Source organism: Schistocerca gregaria, chromosome 1 (genome assembly GCF_023897955.1).
Source record: "Schistocerca gregaria isolate iqSchGreg1 chromosome 1, iqSchGreg1.2, whole genome shotgun sequence".
Classification (NCBI taxonomy): Eukaryota; Metazoa; Arthropoda; class Insecta; order Orthoptera; family Acrididae; genus Schistocerca; species Schistocerca gregaria.
Genome location: NC_064920.1, coordinates 466,887,385 through 466,906,037, shown reverse-complemented (window position 1 = coordinate 466,906,037; position 18,653 = coordinate 466,887,385).

Below are 18,653 nucleotides of genomic sequence, written 5' to 3'. Positions count from 1 at the left end.
CTCGTTGTACGTATTGGAAGATGAATACACGTCATCTCCCAGCGCCCGAACTTCGCACTATTGTCAGTTCCTGCCTGTCGTAAGAGGCGACTAAAAGAAGTCACACTTTCTGGCCTTATATGATGGTCCACTGTTGGGCTTGACCTCCATATCTCAAAATTCTTCCGAAAAGCGAGTCGATTGGGGAAGGGCGCCTTATTTGGTGCATTGTGTCCATCTTGTGATCAGACCTTTCGCCAGCTTATTTGACATTGCATTGCAGTCCTGCCCACTCTCCATCTCTTGGGCATGGATACCTTCCTGCGTGCACTTTCCATCTTGCAATGTGCAGTGCCACTTTCTGCACTGATGGCGACCATGGACCACATGTCACCTAACATTTATCATGATAGCCAGTCTGTTGTGGTGGGGCCGCCATGTACCCTGTTGGTTGTAGCCCCCCTGACAACACAGGGATTGCTCTACTGATGCCTGCGCCGTTAACTCCCCACTTATGCCAAGTTGTAGATGCCCATCTCCCTGGGGCATCAGGACTCCAAGCAATGGCCATTCTGGCTGGTGGCTGTTGCTGAGGCTGGGTGGTGCCCGTGGGGAGGGCCCTTGGTCGGAGTAGGTGGCATCAGGGCAGATGACCTGCAATGAAGTGTGGTACATCATATTTTGCTGGCAGCCAGCTGCCAGCAGTCTCTAAGCATTCTCTGGCTCAATTTAATGCTAAGAAGTACAATCTGAACATGTTCGCCTCCATGGCCACACCATGGGAGGAGCGTAGGTCTCAGGATGGCAGTAGCAGTTATTTGCCCTGATTCTTAGTTTGTATGAGACCTGATGGAGTCTTTTCTATCCACAAAGCCTCAGTTCTTCGTCCAGCATTTATAAGACAAGTTTGGGGAGGTGGAGGCCTTGTCCAAAATGCGCTCATGGTCAGTATTGATAAAAATGGCATTCTCCGCCCAGTCAAGCAGGTTACTTGCTTGTGACGAGTTGGGGATGTTAACATTACCATCACATCACATAAGAGTTCAAATATGGTGCAGGTTGTTAATTTCCATAGGGACCTCCTTTTGCAGTCTGATCACGAGCTGCGCGCCAACTTAGGGTGTAGAGGTGTTCATTTCGTCTGGCGTGTTCATCGGGGTCTGAGGGACAATCAGGTTGCCACTAATGCCTTCATCTCGGCATTCGAGGGTGCTATATTACCAGAGAAGGTCAAGGTGATGGTCTCCCATTGTGACGTCAAGTCCTATATCTCTCCCCTAATGCGGTGTTTAAAGTGCTGGAAGTTCGGCCATGTCTTCCTGCTGCACTTCCAGCTACACATGTCGAGATTACGGACGCCCATCACATCCCTATACTCGATGTGCCCTGAATCCCACCTGTGTCAACTGTAGAGAGCATCATTCACCTTGCCCGCAAAGTCTTTCAGAAAGAGCGCAAAATCATAGAATATAAGACCCTGGACCGAATGACCTATACCGAGGCCAAAAGGAAATATGACTACATCCGGTGAGAATGACATCTTCTTACACCACTGCTACAACTGTGCTAGCCCCATCCGTTTCGAGACTTCCAGCCAGCTCGATGAGCAGTACAACTCCTCCTGCCCCTTTCCCGTGGGAGCGCTCTACCCACCCAGTTGCTCCTGCACCACCTACCTCGGGAGCAACATCCTCCCACCCATCAGGGACGTCCATCCCTGCTTCTCAGCTGGAGAAGCATCCAAATTCGGCTACTCCTGCCTGTAAGGGTTCCCCTGGGTCCCTCCCTTCACAGGCTTCCACTAGCAGGAAGGATGACAGCACACAGTGGCATGAGTCCCCACCAGAGGCTGGTCATAGGGCTTTGCAATCCTCCTCCGTCCTGGATACTGAATCGGTGAAGCCTTCCCCACCGGTGAAAAAGAAGGTTCAGTGAGAGAAGTCCAAGCGAAAGACCTCCAAGGCCAAAGAACTTGCGATGGCACCAACCCCACTGCACACTTCGAACTCTGCCTCTGAGGATGAGGTCGAGATCCTGGTGTAAGCTGAGGACCTTGATCTCGCCGGTCCCTCAGATGCCACAGATGTCGCTCGCACAGGTACAGAAACAGTGGCAGCGAGTGAACACACGTCGTAAACGTTCACTGCAGTCGTTTCAAGCCTTACTCAGCCATGGACAATACCATCCTCCAGTGGAACTGCAGCGGTTTCTTCTACCATATAGCTGAGCTCTGACAACTTACCAGCTTTTACCCTTTCCTCTGTATTGCTCTACAAGAAACTCGGTTTCTGGCAATGAGAAATCTTGCCCTCTGTGGCTATCAGGGTTATTATAAGAACCGAGCAGCTTATGAAAGGTTGCCTGATGGTGTCGGCATCTATGTCCTTCACTCACTTCACAACGAGTGTGTCCCTCTACAAACAGCTTGAGGCTATCGTGTTCAGGTGTGGATGCCACTGTCTGCAGTCTTTCCCTTGCACCGGATGGTGATGTCGTGCAGCATGTCCTGGCTGCACTGATAGCCCAATTGCCTCCAACTTTCTTGATACTGGTTGACTTAAATGCCCAAAACCCTCTGTGGAGTGGGTCAGTAGCGAGAGGTCGAAGCGCCACCATTGAGCATTTCTACATCTACATCTACATGACTACTCTGCAATTCACATTTAAGTGCTTGGCAGAGGGCTCATCGAACCACAATCATACTATCTCTCTACTATTCCACTCCCGAACAGCGAGCGGGAAAAACGAACACCTAAACCTTTCTGTTCGAGCTCTGATTTATCTTATTTTGATGATCATTCCTACCTATGTAGGTTGGGCTCAACAAAATATTTTCGCATTCGGAAGAGAAAGTTGGTGACTGAAATTTCGTAAAAAGGTCTCGCCGCGACGAAAAACGTCTATGCTGTAATGACTTCCATCCCAACTCGTGTATCATATCTGCCACACTCTCTCCCCTATAACGCGATAATACAAAACGAGATGCCCTTTTTTTTGCACCCTTTCGATGTCCTCCGTCAATCCCACCTGGTAAGGATCCCACACCGCGCAGCAATATTCTAACAGAGGACGAACGAGTGTATTGTAAGCTGTCTCTTTAGTGGACTTGTTGCACCTTCTAAGTGTCCTGCCAATGAAACGCAACCTTTGGCTCGCCTTCCCGACAATATTATCTATGTGGTCCTTCCAACTGAAGTTGTTCGTAATTTTAACACCCAGGTACTTAGTTGAATTGACAGCCTTGAGAATTGTACTATTTATCGAGTAATCGAATTCCAACGGATTTCTTTTGGAACTCATGTGGATCATCTCACACTTTTCGTTATTTAGCGTCAACTGCCACCTGACACACCATACAGCAATCTTTTCTAAATAGCTTTGCAACTGATACTGGTCTTCGGATGACCTTACTAGACGGTAAATTACAGCATCATCTGCGAACAACCTAAGAGAACTGCTCAGATTGTCACCCAGGTCATTTATATAGATCAGGAACAGTAGAGGTCCCAGGACGCTTCCCTGGGGAACACCTGATATCACTTCAGTTTTACTCGATGATTTGCCGTCTATTACTACGAACTGCGACCTTCCTGACAGGAAATCACGAATCCAGTCGCACAACTGAGACGATACCCCATAGCTCTGCAGCTTGATTAGAAGTCGCTTGTGAGGAACGGTGTCAAAAGCTTTCCGGAAATCTAGAAATATGGAATCAACTTGAGATCCCCTGTCGATAGCGGCCATTACTTCGTGCGAATAAAGAGCTAGCTGCGTTGCACAAGAGCGATGTTTTCTGAAGCCATGCTGATTACGTGTCAATAGATCGTTCCCTTCGAGATGATTCATAATGTTTGAATACAGTATATGCTCCAAAACCCTACTGCAAACCGACGTCAATGATATAGGTCAGTAGTTAAATGGATTACTCCTACTACCCTTCTTGAACACTGGTGCGACCTGCGCAATTTTCCAATCTGTAGGTACAGATCTATCGGTGAGCGAGCGGTTGTATATGAGTGCTAAGTAGGGAGCTATAGTATCAGCATAATCTGAAAGGAACCTAATCGGTATACAATCTGGACCTGCTCGTATCAAGCGATTTGAGTTGCTTCGCAACCCCTAAGGTATCTACTTCTAAGAAACTCATGCTAGCAGATATTCGTGTTTCAAATTCTGGAATATTCCATTCGTCTTCCCTGGTGAAGGAATTTCGGAAAACTGCGTTCAATAACTCCGCTTTAGCGGCACAGTCGTCGATAACAGTACCATCGGCACTGCGCAGCGAAGGTATCGACTGCGTCTTGCCGCTTGTGTACTTTACATACGTCCAGAATTTCTTCGGATTTTTTACCAAATTTCGAGACAATGTTTCGTTGTGGAACCTATTAAAGGCATCTCGCATCGAAGTACATGCCAAATTTCGCGCGTCTGTAAATTTTAGCCCATTTTCGGGATTTCGCGTTCTTCTGAACTTCGCATGCATTATTGGCACAGCTCGATCTTTCGATTTTATCACGCATGCACACACATCAGTGTGGCACATAGCACATACTCCGCCATCGACCTTTCGATCTGCAGCTGTAGCCTTTTACTGTCTGTCCAATGGAGAGTGCATGACGACCTGTGTGGTAGTGACCACTTTGATCTTTGTCACTGCCAGAGCGACACTGTCCTGGGCGCCCTAGCAGGTGGGCTATGAATAAGGCTGACTGGGACTTGTTCTCCTCCACTGCCGCTATTCAGCCTCTCTCTAATGACGAAATTGATGCGGTGGTTCACTGTCACCACCGACATCCTTACCGCCGCAGAATCTGCCATTCCCCGTTTGTCTGGGTCCCCTAGGCGGACTGTACCTTGGTGGTCACCCGAGATCGCTGAAGCGATTAAAGATTGCTGGCGGACGCTACAGCGTAACAAGCGAGATCCCTCCATAGAACACCTCGTAGCCTTCAAACAGTTGTGTGCGCGGGCCCGAGGAATTATCCGCCAACGCAAGCAGGAGTGTTGGGAGGTAAGATTCGACACCTCTATGGCTATCGGACCCCTGTCAGCGTACCCGATCTCTCACTGAATGGAGCAGTTTGTACAGACTCCGACGTAATTGCCAATCGCTTGGCAGAGCATTTTGCTCTGAGTTTCGCTTCTGCCAATTACCCAATGGGCTTCCGCTCCATTAAAGAGCGGATAGAACGTCGGAGCCTTTCTTTTCGCACCCACCAACCTGAATCCTACAGTCTTCCATTCAGTGAGCGGGAATTTCAGTGCCCTCGCCGTTTGTCATGATACCACTCCTAGGCCAGATCGCATCCACTGTCAGATGTTTTACGCTTCATGGATTTGGTCTTCAGGGCCCTCTGTCGATCTTTATCCGAAATTTTCTGTTATATCCTACCTTCGGCATGCAAGTCGTGGCCTCCCATAGTTCCTCCCAAGTTCAGGAGAATGGTGTGCCACAGGGATCTGTTATGAGTGTCTGCCTGTTTTTAATAGCCATTAACGGGCTCGCAGCGGCGATGGGAACGTCTGTCTCAACGTCCTTGTATGCTGACGACCTCTGCCTTTACTATAGATCTATTGGCATTGCAGCTGCTGAACGTCAGCTACAGGGCGCTATCCGTAAGACGCAGTCTTGGGCTGTAGCTCATGGGTCCGTTTTCAGCTCCCAAGACATGGGTTATGCATTTCTGCCGGTGATGCACTGGCCACCCAGAACTGTGGCTTTATCTTGATGGCGAACTTCTGCAGTGGTTGAGTCACATAGGTTTTTTGGGGTGGTTTTTGATGCCCAGTTGACTTGGCTGCCTCATATTTGGCAGCTTAAACAGATGTGTTGGCGGCATCTGCATGCTCTGTGATGCTTGAACCACACCTGCTGGGGCGCCGACCAATCTACCATGTTACGGCTCTACCAGGCGTTAATCCAGTCCCGTCTGGATTATGGGAGCCTGGCTTATGGCTCAGCATCCCCACCTGCGTTGCTGGTGCTGCCCCTCCACAGCGGGATACGCCTTGCCACTGGAGCTCTCCAGACCAGCTCAGTGGACAGCATACTTGCCGAAGCAGGTGTTCCTCCACTGCAGTCACAGCGCCAATGTTTGCTGGCCGCTTATGCTGCAAATGTTTTCAGCTTGCCCGGTCATCCTAACTATCGTCTACTATTCCCACAGTCGCACGTCCATCTTCCAGAACGTCTCTGGCGTTGTTCACACTGACGGTTCGATGGTTGCTGGTCGTGTTGGTTATGCTTCAACTCTAGGGGACCGCTATGAACAATGTTCCTTACCTGCTGGCTGGAGCGTATTCACAGCTGAGCTGATCGCCATCTTTCACGCCTTAGAGTATATCTGCTCCTGCTCAGGTGAGTTCTTCGTTATCTGTAGCGATTCAATGAGCGGTTTAGGAGCTCTCGAACAGTGTTTTTCTCGTTCTCCTCTGGTGTGGCTATCCAGAAGTCACTGCATACTCTTGCCTGTTGCGGCCATTCTGTGGTCTTAGTGTGGACCCCAGGCCATGTTAGGATACTTCGCAATGAAAATTTTGACCGCCTGGCGAAAGAGGCCGCCAGTGCACCATCTCTGAACTTTGGCCTCCCGGAGACAAATGTGTGAGAATTCTTACGCAGCAAAATTCTGGAACTTTGTGACACTGAATGTAGTGCCCTGCCTTCACGAAACAATCATCAGGCCATCAAGCAGGCTATGGGTGTGTGGCGCTCCACCTTGTGGGTCTCTTGTAAGGAGTCTGTTGTACTCTGCCAGCTGCGCATTGGGCACACTCGGATGACGCACAGTCACCTTTTGCGACGTGAGGACCCACCTTTATGTCGCTGTGGCTCCATTTTTGACGGTGGTCCTCATTTTATTGGACTGTCCACTTTTAGCTGTGCTCAGGCAGACGTTTGCACTGCCTGACACGCTCCCTGCCCTTTTAACAGATGACTCTTCTATAACTTAGTTATACGTTTTATTCAGGCAGGGGGTTTTTATCATTTAATCTGAGTGTTTATTTTTTATTGATGATTCTGGTCTTTGGCCTCCCATTTTAAACTGTTTTTATGGGTTAATGGTGGTTGGATTTTCCTTTTTTCTCTATGGTCAGCCAACCACCCATCACACTCTGTATGATTTTAATTTGTTCCATCTGATCTGTAAGTATTTCTAGTCCTGTGTCGTCTGCCGTCTCTTCCGTTCTTCCTTTTTATTCTCTGTGGGTGTTTTTAGTTTTTTGGAAAAAGAGACTGATGACTTTAGCAGTCTTGTCCCTTTAATCTCAGGAACCAACAAATATAGTGGTGAAGTCGCGCACTGGAAGCGCAGCATACTAGACTTCTATCAACAATTTCTCAATGGTGCACTAATCCTTCCTGCTGACAGGTATGACCAGCTACACACGCGGCTCAATAAAATTAAGGCGACAATCCTCCGTTTCTCTAGGGAGAGGGCTGAGGGGATGGTGAGGTGCCGTTCCACATCCCTGGTGGAGGGCGAGAGGCCATCCATCACCTGGCCTCTGAAAGGAATCATGCAAAGAACACCACCATTGTACGCCGGTAACAGACGATGGTACCCAACTCACAGACCATCGTGAAGTACCCCAACATCTAACAGACCATTATATGCACCTCTTCCAGGATGTAGAGGTAGATGTCGCCGCCCAACGAGCACTTATCGGCTCGTTCCGACTTCATTCGATGGTCGAGACTGTGACTGCCTGACCGAACCACTCACACTCGCTGACATCACGTTTGTCCTCCGTGCATGTCCGGGAAAGAAATCACCTGGTTCTGATGGTTTCCCTTATGAATTTTACCAAGAATTTTGGGACCTGTTAGGAGACTGCTTCTGTAAAATGTGCGCGGAAATGTTTGCTGATTGCAAGCTACCTGCAGATTTTCTAGCTGGTCGTATTGTCCTTATTGCAAAGGTCATAGGTCATTGTCGGGCTAAAGACCTACGTCCCATCACAGTTCTTAACTCAGATTATAAGTTGGTGGCACGAAGCTTGGCCTCACGTCTTAAACAGGTTGTGAATAAAGTACTTTGTCCCACTGAATCAAGTGGCGTTTCGAATCGAACCATCTTTACCACTGCTTCTATATACCGTGATGCAGTCTTGCTCACTGCCGACGCTCGAAACCCAGCAGTAATTATTTCCCCAGACTTCGCCGGTGCCTTCGATAGGGTCTCCCATCCCTATCTGTTCCCCCCCCCCCCTGCGGGTTCAGGGGTAAGAATAGGCCCGCAGTATTCCTGCCTGTCGTAAGAGGCGACTAAAAGGAGTCTCAAACCTTTCGGCCTTACATGACGGTCCCCTATCAGGTTTGACCTCCATCTCTCAATTCTTCCGAAGAGCGAGCCGATTGGGGAAGGGCGCCTTACGTGGTGGATTGTGTCCATATTGCAGTAAGACTTTTGCTAGCTTATTCGTCGTTGCATTTAAGTCCTGCCTGCTCTTCATCTCTTTGACATGGATGCATTCCTGTATGCACTTTCCACCATGCAATGTGCAGCCCTGGCCTCTTACCTTCTGTCCAATGGAGTGTGCATGACGACCTGTGTGGTTGTGACCACTTCCCGATCTTTCTGTCACTTCCACAGCGTCAGTCTTCTCTGCGCCCTTGCAGGTGGGCTATGAATAAGGCTGACTTGGACTTGTTTTCCTCCACTGCCACTATTGAGCCTCTCTCTAGTGATAACATTGATGCGGTGGTTCAGTCGGTCACCACCAGCATCGTTACTGCCGCCGAATCTGCCATTCCCAGTTCTTCTGGGTCCCCTCGGTGGCGGACTGTGCCTTGGTGGACGCCTGAGATCGCTGAGGCGCTTAAAGATCGCCGGCGGGCGCTCCAGCGTCACAAGCGACATCCCTGCATTGAACAGAGCCCGCCGCTTTATCCGCCAAAGCAAGCAGAAGTGCTGGGAGCGGTATGTGTCGACCATTGGCCTCCGTCTCTCCATCGCAAGTCTGGGCCAAGATTCGATGCTCTATGGCTATCGGACCCCTGTCAGCGTTGCTGCGATAACACGAAATGGAGCAGTTTGTACAGGCTCCGACGTAATTACCAACTGCATAGCAGAGCATTTTGCTCAGAGTTGTGCTTCTGCCAATTACCCACCAGCCTTACACTCCATTAAAGGGCGGATGGAACGTCGGAGCCTTCAGTTTCGCACCCACCATCCTGAATCCTACAATGTTCCATTCAGTGAGTGGGAACTTCACAGTGCTGCTTGCCCTGATACCACTCCTGGGCCAGACCGCATCCACTGTCAGGTGCTGAAACACCTTTCAGTGGACTGCCAGCGACGCCTCCTAAACTGTTACAAAAGTATTTGGGTCGTGGGTGCGTTTCCGTCGCAATGGCGGGAAACTATTGTTATCCCCGTTTTGAAACCAGGCAAGAACCCTTTGGAGGTGGACAGCTACCGTCCCATTAGTCTCATCAACGTTCTTTGCAAGTTGCTTGAACAGATGGTGAACCGGCGGTTGCATTGGGTACTAGACTCGGGCCTTCTGGCTCTGTCCCTGGGTGGGTTCCGTAAAGGCCGCTCCGCCGCTTACAATCTGGTGAGCCTGGAGTCAGTCATCTGTACTGCCTTTGCCCGCCGTCAGCACCTGGTCGCTGTCTCTTTTGACATGCAGAAGGCGTGCGACACGACATGGTGTCGTCGCATCCTTTCTACACTTAATGACTGGGAACTTCCTGGCCCTCTACCGATGTTCATCCGAAATTTTCTGTCGTATCGTACCTTCTGCGTGCTAGTCGCAGCCTCCCATAGTTCCTCCCGAGTCCAGGAGAACGGTATGCCACAGGGTTCTGTTCTAAGTGTCGGTCTGTTTTAATAGCCATTAACGGGCTCGCTGTAGCAGTGGGAAATTCTGTCTCCGTTTCCCTATATGCTGACGACTTCTGCCTCTACTGTAGAGCCATTGGCATTGCACCTGCTGAACGACAGCTGCAGGGCACTATCTGTAAGGCGCAGTCTTGGCCTGTAGCACATTAATTATAGTTTTCGGCTTCCAAGACCTGCGTTATGCATTTCTTCCAGTGCCGAAAAGTCCACCCTGAGCCACGGCTTTATCTTGATGGCGAACGTCTTGTAGTGGTGGAGACACACATGTTTTTTGGGGTGGTTTTTGATGCCCGGTTGACTCGGCTGCCTCATATTCGGCAGCTGGGGTGCCGACCGATCTACCAGGCGTTAATCCAGTCCCGTCTGGATTATGGGAGTGTGACTTATGTCTCTGCATCCCCATTTGGGTTGGGGTGCTGACCCAATACTACACAGTGGGATGTGACTTACCACTGGTGCCTTCCAGACCAGCCCTGAGGACAGCACACTTGTGGAGGCAGGTGTCCCTCCACTGCGGTTGCGGCGGCAACATTTACTGGCCGCTTATGCTGCCTATGTTTTTAGCTTGCCCAGGCATCCAAATTATCGTCTTCTGTTCCCACAATCAGTCGTCCATCTGCCAGAACGTCGGCCCCAGTCAGGCCTCCCAGAAACTGATTTGCGAGCAGTCCTCCGCCGAAAAGTTTTTGCGCTGAACGGTGTGATAACCACACCCAATTAACTCTTTGCTGTAAAGGAGAAGACGACTGTGTGGCGTTCCTCCAAGTGAGCCGCTTGCAGCGACTTCGTTGTCCTTTGTTGGCTCCGTATATGCCACACCCGGCTGACACACAACTATTTACTGCGTCGTGAGGACCCGCCTCTCTGTCGCTGTGGGGTGGTTTTGATGGTGGTGCACCTTTTATTGTCCTGTCCGCTTTTAGCCGTGCTCGGACATTTGCGCTGTCTGACATACTCCCTACCCTTTTAGCTGAACCCTGCTATGGCGGGCTTAGTTTTGCATTTTATTTGGGCAGGGTGTTTTTATCATTTAATCTGAGTGTTCGTTATGTTTTTCTTATGTAGATTTCGGGATTTGGCCTACGATTTTAAACTGAGTTTTTTTAATGTGCCTCTGGGTAGTTAGCTTCTACTTTTTTCGGTTCTATGGTGGGCCAACCACCGTCACACTCTGTGTGATTTTAATTTGTCTTATCTGGTCTTCATCTAAGTTTCTTTTGTCCTGTGTTGTCTCTTTTCCATTGTCCGCTTTTATTCTTTGTGAGTGTTATTAAGTTTTTGGAACAAGTGACCGATGACTGTAGCAGTCTGGTCCCTTTAATCCACCAAAACCAACCAAACGTCTAGCCGTGTAAATACATTCTAAACGGTGGCGCTTCGACCTATTACCACTGACCCACCCCACAGAGTGTTATGGGTGTTGAAGTCGCCCAGTAACAGGAAAAGCGGCGGTAGTTGCACTATCAGCGCAGCCAGAACATGTTGCAGGACATCACCATCCGGTGGAAGATAGACTGCAGATGGTAACAGCCTGTGGCAGCCACATCCAAATAGCGACAGAGGGACAGACTCGCTGTGACCCCTCTGTGGGTTCGGGGTAAGAATAGGCCTGCGGTACTCCTGCCTGTCACCCCCAGGTGCTCAGTATTCAGGTGCCAGGTACGGGCTTGGAGACCCCGGGGTTCCTGAGCTGGGTACTGATAAGTGCTGCAAGTCCCCTGTCACTGTAGGCTTTGGGCATACTTCAGCGACCACCGTTTGGCGTGGTGGTGGAATGTAGTGTGTCTCAGGGAATGGGACCTTGGCTTCATGGCCCAGAGCACGAGGATGGAATAAACCTCTATAAACAAACCCTCAATCTCAAGGTGTGCCGTGCGCTGATGAGATTCATGGCTGTTGAGGTGGAACAGTCGTTAGCGGGCAACCTCTGGGGAACCTGCCGCACCTCAGTTGTATAAGGCTTACCTAGGCACTTGGGGCTCTCCCTAGGTGGACTTCTAGTTCCGTAGCTGCTCGTGGGACAGAGATGGAACCCTCTAACTTTTCTTCTCCTCCTCCCAGCGGAAAGGGTGGGCCACTGGTAGGTTCTCACACCCAATCTAACAATAGGGCTCGTTTAGCCAGTCCTCCTGATACAGTTAGTAGTAACAGAACGCATGCTGCTTCGCAGAATGTTTTTATCATAATTAAAAGAAAAGATGGGAGTTTTGAAAAAGTTTCGCCATATTATATACAGAAGGGCTTAGAAGGTATTGCTGACACGTTAAAATGTGTAAAGCACTTGCGAAATGGCACCTTTCTGGTAGAAATATCTAGCTTCCAGCAAGTCCAGAACCTTCAGAAGGCACAATTTCTTGGAAAGTTTGCGATAGACTGATTTTCACAACACATTGAACTACAGCAAGGGTGCTGTGACTTGAAGAGATCTCGTTGACATTCCCCAAGATAAACTGAAGTCTGAATGGTCCCAGGAAGGAATTGTCGACGTGCAACACGTTATGAAATGGGTGGATGGTGCTCTTACGAAATCTGACTCATTTATCCTTACATTTAACAGCACCAAATTGCCAGAGCATGTGAAGGCAGGTTTCCTACGTTTGTGTACGGCCTTATTACCCCAACCCCATGCTGTGTTTTAAATGACAACACTTACGACACACTACTCTTGGCTGTAGAGAGGAAGCCACTTGAGGGAATTGTGGTAAAGCTGCCTATGAGGTAGTTGCTTCTCTCCTCCCAAGTGTAACTGCTCTGAGATCACGCTGTGTGGAGTAGGGAATGCGGAGTTCTCCTTCAGGAACGGAAGAGCCAGGAACTTAAAACAACTAAACGCATCCCATACGGCGAGGCAAAGAAAATCTAAAAGTCCATGCAGCCACCCACGTTCGCTGCCTCCTTTTCTTCTGTTCTGAAATAGCCAGTCTTGAAAACCAATGCCGCTACACAAATGGAGGTTGCTACTGTCAGCACTAGAACCTGCGTTTGTCATTGTACGTGTGCTGGTGTGCTGCTGTAGTTCCTGTGAAGCCTGCTGCTCCCCCACCCCCCTTGGCCTTCTGACCAGGCCGTGGTAGCTGACATCATGGAACTTCTTGGCCCTTCCTGGGTCCAGTCTTGGACACGCTGCTACACCCCCTACTGCTTCTGAGGTTTCGACTCCAATGCCACCTCAGGCCAGATAATCTAACCAAAGCCGAAGGTAAAGACTCGCCCGCTAATGGAGACCGAAGTTATACAGTCTGCTGGTGCGGATGTCATTCTCTCTGACGTCTCAACTCCTCTTCAGACGCGATGGTGGTTGTCAGACTGGGGCAATCGTCTCGCCCCAAAACTGAGCCTCCACCTGTTGTGGGCTCTCCTCCCCAACAGAAAGTGAGAATGAAGGTACACCTACCCTGATAGATGGCTCCCATTATACAGTCTAACATTAATGGATTCCAGGCACATGAGGAGGAACTGCACCTCCTAGCATGGCAACGCCCCCTGTGCTTGTGTTGACAGGAAACGCATTTCAAACCATCTGATGCTTCTGTACTAAGGGGCTATACATCATATCGCAAAGATGACCTGACTGGAGAAAGGGTCAAAGGCGGAGTCGCTGTGTTTGTCAATAATAACCACCACTTCTCTGCTCTCCCCCTGGATACTGACCTGCAAGCAGTTGCAGTTGAAATTCATTCACATCGGAGGCTTACCGTTTGCTCCTCGAATGTTTTAATCTTATATGGCAGCCAGGAGCCTTACCGTCTTATTTGCTCATCCCTGACGCTGTCCACCATGCTGAGATTCGACTGGCCACAGTTGCTTATCAGACCAGTCCCATACCCAGCCTCTGTGCTGAGGCTGGCGAACTGCCACTTACCATTGGGCGGCAGCTCCTGCTGGTGCGCCAGGCATGTAAGTTTCTTGCAGCTCCCAGCTCACCTGCTCACCTTCCTGTTGCCCATCCACCTCTGGACCATCTTTTTTCCCACAGTCCCCAGGCTACATTGCCGTTTGGTATGTGTGTGCAACGTGTGCTAGAGCACCCGATGTGGAGTCTGTAAAAACCCAAATCCTTGGTTTTAACCCCCTGCCACCCCGGTTACTGAAGAGGCCTGGAGTGATTTTACATTTATTGCAATACAAGAGATTACACTCCTGCCACCGTTTTTAATGCAGCATTTTCTGCCATTTTATCTGAGCACCACGACTATGTAGCTGTTTTTACGGATGGGTCAAAACGAGGGGATTCCACTGGCAGCTCAGTTGTTTTTCCGGGTCGTGTCCTCAAAGTCTGACTGCCTCAGACTTCTACTGTCTTTGATGCAGAATTGTCTGCAATCTTGTGGGCTCAGCAGCAGATGACTTTCTTCCACTCCTAAATTTGTCTGTTCAGATTCACTCAGTGCCCTTCACTCATTGCAACGTTTGTATCTGGAAGACAAAATAGTCCAGACCATCCACGATGCTTTCTGCTGGGTTCCGGGGCACGTTGGAATGGCTGGGATTGAACGGGCAGATCTCGCAGCCATGGAGGCGTGTCTCGATCCTCAAGTATCTGTGTGCTATCCCCTTGCACGCACTCACCTTGCTGTTGAGCTCCTGAGTCATGCGTCAGTGGGAGGATGAATGGCTGAAAGTGACTGACAATAAGCTCCGTATAGTGAAGCCCACGACGTGTGTGGTGTACTTCCTTTCAGCCCCATCGATGGGACGAGGTTCTCCTCACTCGGCTTCGAATAGGCCACAGCTATATGACGCATGGCTTCCTGCTCCGGCGGGAGGACACTCCAATATGGGGTGCTTGTGGCGTCCAGGTCACTGTGCACCACGTTTTATTGGATTGCGTTTTATTTTCTGACCATCAGGCTGCGGCTGACTTGCTGGCGGACCTGCATCTCTTTTAGGCAACACTCGGAAGAATGTGGTCAAAGTTTAAAAGTTCTGTGCCATGTCAAATGTTTTTACAAAGATTTTAGGGAGAGGATTTTAATTTGCTCACTGTGTGAGAACCTCGCTCATCTTTTATGTAAGTGGTCAGCCAATGACAATTTCCTGTGGCATTCTTGTTGCTATGTTTTCCCTTTTCTTAGGTTTTAATTTCTTGTGCAGCATTTTCCCCCCCTTTCCCCCCCTTTCCCCCCCTTTCCCCCCCTTTCCCCCCCTTTCCCCCCCTTTCCCCCCCTTTCCCCCCCTTTCCCCCCCTTTCCCCCCCTTTCCCCCCCTTTCCCCCCCTTTCCCCCCCTTTCCCCCCCTTTCCCCCCCTTTCCCCCCCTTTCCCCCCCTTTCCCCCCCTTTCCCCCCCTTTCCCCCCCTTTCCCCCCCTTTCCCCCCCTTTCCCCCCCTTTCCCCCCCTTTCCCCCCCTTTCCCCCCCTTTCCCCCCCTTTCCCCCCCTTTCCCCCCCTTTCCCCCCCTTTCCCCCCCTTTCCCCCCCTTTCCCCCCCTTTCCCCCCCTTTCCCCCCCTTTCCCCCCCTTTCCCCCCCTTTCCCCCCCTTTCCCCCCCTTTCCCCCCCTTTCCCCCCCTTTCCCCCCCTTTCCCGCCCTTTCCCGCCCTTTCCCGCCCTTTCCCGCCCTTTCCCGCCCTTTCCCCCCCTTTCCCCCCCTTTCCCGCCCTTTCCCGCCCTTTCCCTGTCGTTGCCCTTGAGGCATAGTAGTGTATGCTTAGACTTTCATTTTCGTTTATGGCAATACGTCTTGCTACTAACAGCACCCAGCTTTGTGTGCTGCATCGACACCAGAGGATGGTGGCATCTTCGGAGAGGAAAAGTTAGGGATATAGGGGAGGTAGGGGGCCGCCAAAAAAAAAGTGTAGTATCTGTTCTTATCAGCTGAATGCTGGCAAGGTCGGATACAAAACACACTGATATGCGATGTATTTTCTTTAGTCATTGGTCTCCCAATGCCCGATTATGGCGAAGCCGCAGCAGCAGGCTCCGGAACGTATCCGGCCTTGCTGTGAGGGCAGCAACTGCTGGTGTTACTGCCGGACCTGCCCTGCATTCAATACTCCTAAATCTTTTTCTCCCTATTTTGACTGAGGGTTGCTAGATGCTCAGGCCTCATCTGGCTGTTACTCGATCAAGGGGAGGCGATCTGGAGCGAGGCAGATGCAGACCGGTCTCATGTGTGTCCACCAGCCTTTGCTGTCGACACCAGGGGCAGAGTTTGTATCGACATATGAGCCTTCCGCTTTCCTCGCTTTCTTTTTTCCCCTGGCCAGCTCCGTCTGGGTTTCCACTGGGGCTAAACACAGGATTATGACATTCTCCATCTTGGCCAGAACACATTGCTGGATCACACCAAGATCTTATATTTCCGAGATAATTCTTAGTTACGTCCGCCCGAAGTGTGATGCTCCGGTTTTTCGGCAGCCACTGTAGAGCTACACCTTCGCGGCTATTTCTCATCCTTATCAAATGTGAACCTTTCCTACGTTCCTTTCCAAGTATTACCTCAATGACTAAAAAACCTGTTCTATCAGATATTAAGCTGATAAGAACAGATTTTTATTTATCGAGATGTTTCTTAGCTAAATTTTTACGTAGTATAAATTTAAGAAATGAATATCTATGACTCTATGCAATACGAGTTTTACAGATTTAAGAAACTTTAGATAAAATTTAGAAAAACGGTTCTAGCCGTACTTAAATATTGTATTACTATTCTAGTTCGTGGGTTAAGCCCACTACTTAGATATTGGGAGGCCGCGTTAAGTGCGGATACTTAAGTATGTTAATCTTCAGAAAAATCCCGCAATAGGCGCGGCCTTATTTGTCAGACCAGGGGTAGGTTTCAACTAATTTAGGAGCTATTTTATTTTTAATTCCATTCATCTCCATGCCCTGACAGCACACTGCACAAGCACGACTGCCAGCGGCTGGTGCGCCACGCACGCAGGCCGGTCACACTCAGCTGGACTTCTCCCATCTGTCCACCTTGCGGCAACGCCACTTTGTTGTCGAGACAGGAGGGCATTGCTTCCCACGATGGCTGGAGACCGCCGGGCAGTAGGCACACGTTTGGCGCCGCCTAGCACCACGCCAACCGATGTGGGGGGCCATATTCGGCGGACACCACGGAGGGAGGGGCACCAGGCAGCACCGCATGCACTGCTACTTAATCGGCACTGCTGCAGTGCGGCGCGAAGATGATGAAACGCCGCAGATCCTGTGGAGGAGAATTTCGACACCGCCGTCACGAAGGTACCGACCTCGAAGTTCACCGACGACTGCAGTCTCAAGGGGGGCCAGTGATGTTCCACGTAGATGTCGGACACCATCAAACGCCGCAGCAGTTGGCAGTAGCGGCTGGCGATACCTAAGTGCCGAAGCACAGCATCATTCTGGTGGTCCTACGCCCCCAGACTGCCAATAACCAGGGCGTCGACAGTGACGGAATAGTCGCGAGCGACTAACACGCGCACAACGTCGACATTATCTTCTTTAGTTGCCCAGTGTAATCCGCCTATTTTCAAAGGGGATTGTCACATCGACGATGGTCAGTCTTCACGGCATCGTCAGTTATTACGAGGTCCGGACACAGCCTACTGCTGTCCACTACGACAGCTTGGTTGATCCTGATGTCAGGAACAGCAATGTTTCCTCTTCTTGGCCGCCCAGCGACAGCTGTTTCAAGTCGGTTGAGGACTGCGTTGTGGCGATACTGCAATGCTGCTGAGTGCACCATGCACGTGTTGATTATGTGCGGGAGCATCTCGTTGTTGTGGCCGCAGCGTCGGCAGGCTTTCTTGGTATTTGGCCGCCCATCGAAATGGCGACAGCCGTGAGAGACAAGACACTGAGTCTGGCGCGATGTATGAAGCGCCAGTCTGCAAAGCGAGTGTATTTTCCTCCCGCCATGAGTGGTTGAACGCTGTGAACTCCATGGTGCACTTGAACACCTTCCCCTGATAAGGTTTTCTGAGTAGGAGTTTGCGCAGGCGCTGCCTCAGGCACTCTCAGAGTGTCCGCAAGAGAAGACGTTTGGCACCCCGTCCCATCTGGACATCCTCGACGCCAGTGTTGAAGGTGCGTCCCATGCTGTCATCTTCATGCTGTGGTCCATCGCAGCCACCATCATCGAGGTGTGGTGTAGTCACAGGCGGCGCCGCACCTCCGTGGCCGGCTGCGTCACCCCTCTGATGTCTCCATGATCCGCGTCGTATGAGATGGCGGGCCGGCCGCTAACCCCCACCTGCAACTCAGAAAGTAGTTCACTCCAGCGCCAGGTGACGCCATGCGGCGCTAGCCGCCTTGTGGCGTTACTGACACTTGTCAACAGTGACTGGATGTCGCCTCCATCTCGTGCGAGGTCGCCCTCAGTGCTGCCACTAACGTAGGTGGCCAAGACGGATCGACTCGGCTCCCTCCCTAGTCGGCTGCGCGAAGCCGTGGACAGTGTGGCCCAGGCGATGTTGAAGACGGTGGCGTCGTCGCAGTGCAGCATGGGGAAGCTGTGGACGATGGTCGAGAAGTCTGCAGCGTCCGCGAGCGGCGTCACGCCACATCCTCCCTCTTGCAGCGCGAGGTACAGCTGTTCAGTGGACGCCTGCTGTGGAAGGAAGAGCCAAGATTTGACAGCCGCTTTCACTGCCATATCGAGTGCAGACAGCGGTCCCTTGCGTACCGCTCTGCCCTTCATGACAGTCAAGCCTAGGGAGGAGGAAGACGCGCACAGCGTCAATCTTCTGCCAGGGAGCCAGCAGGGAAGCGTCCAGGAGCTGCAAGTCACGTCGAATTGCCGCGATCGCATCAGTTTGCGTCTGCGAGACTTTGTACCCAGTGGGGACGCCAAGATGGAGGTAGACGTCACCCTCACCGAGCACGGCCGGTTCTCCCCC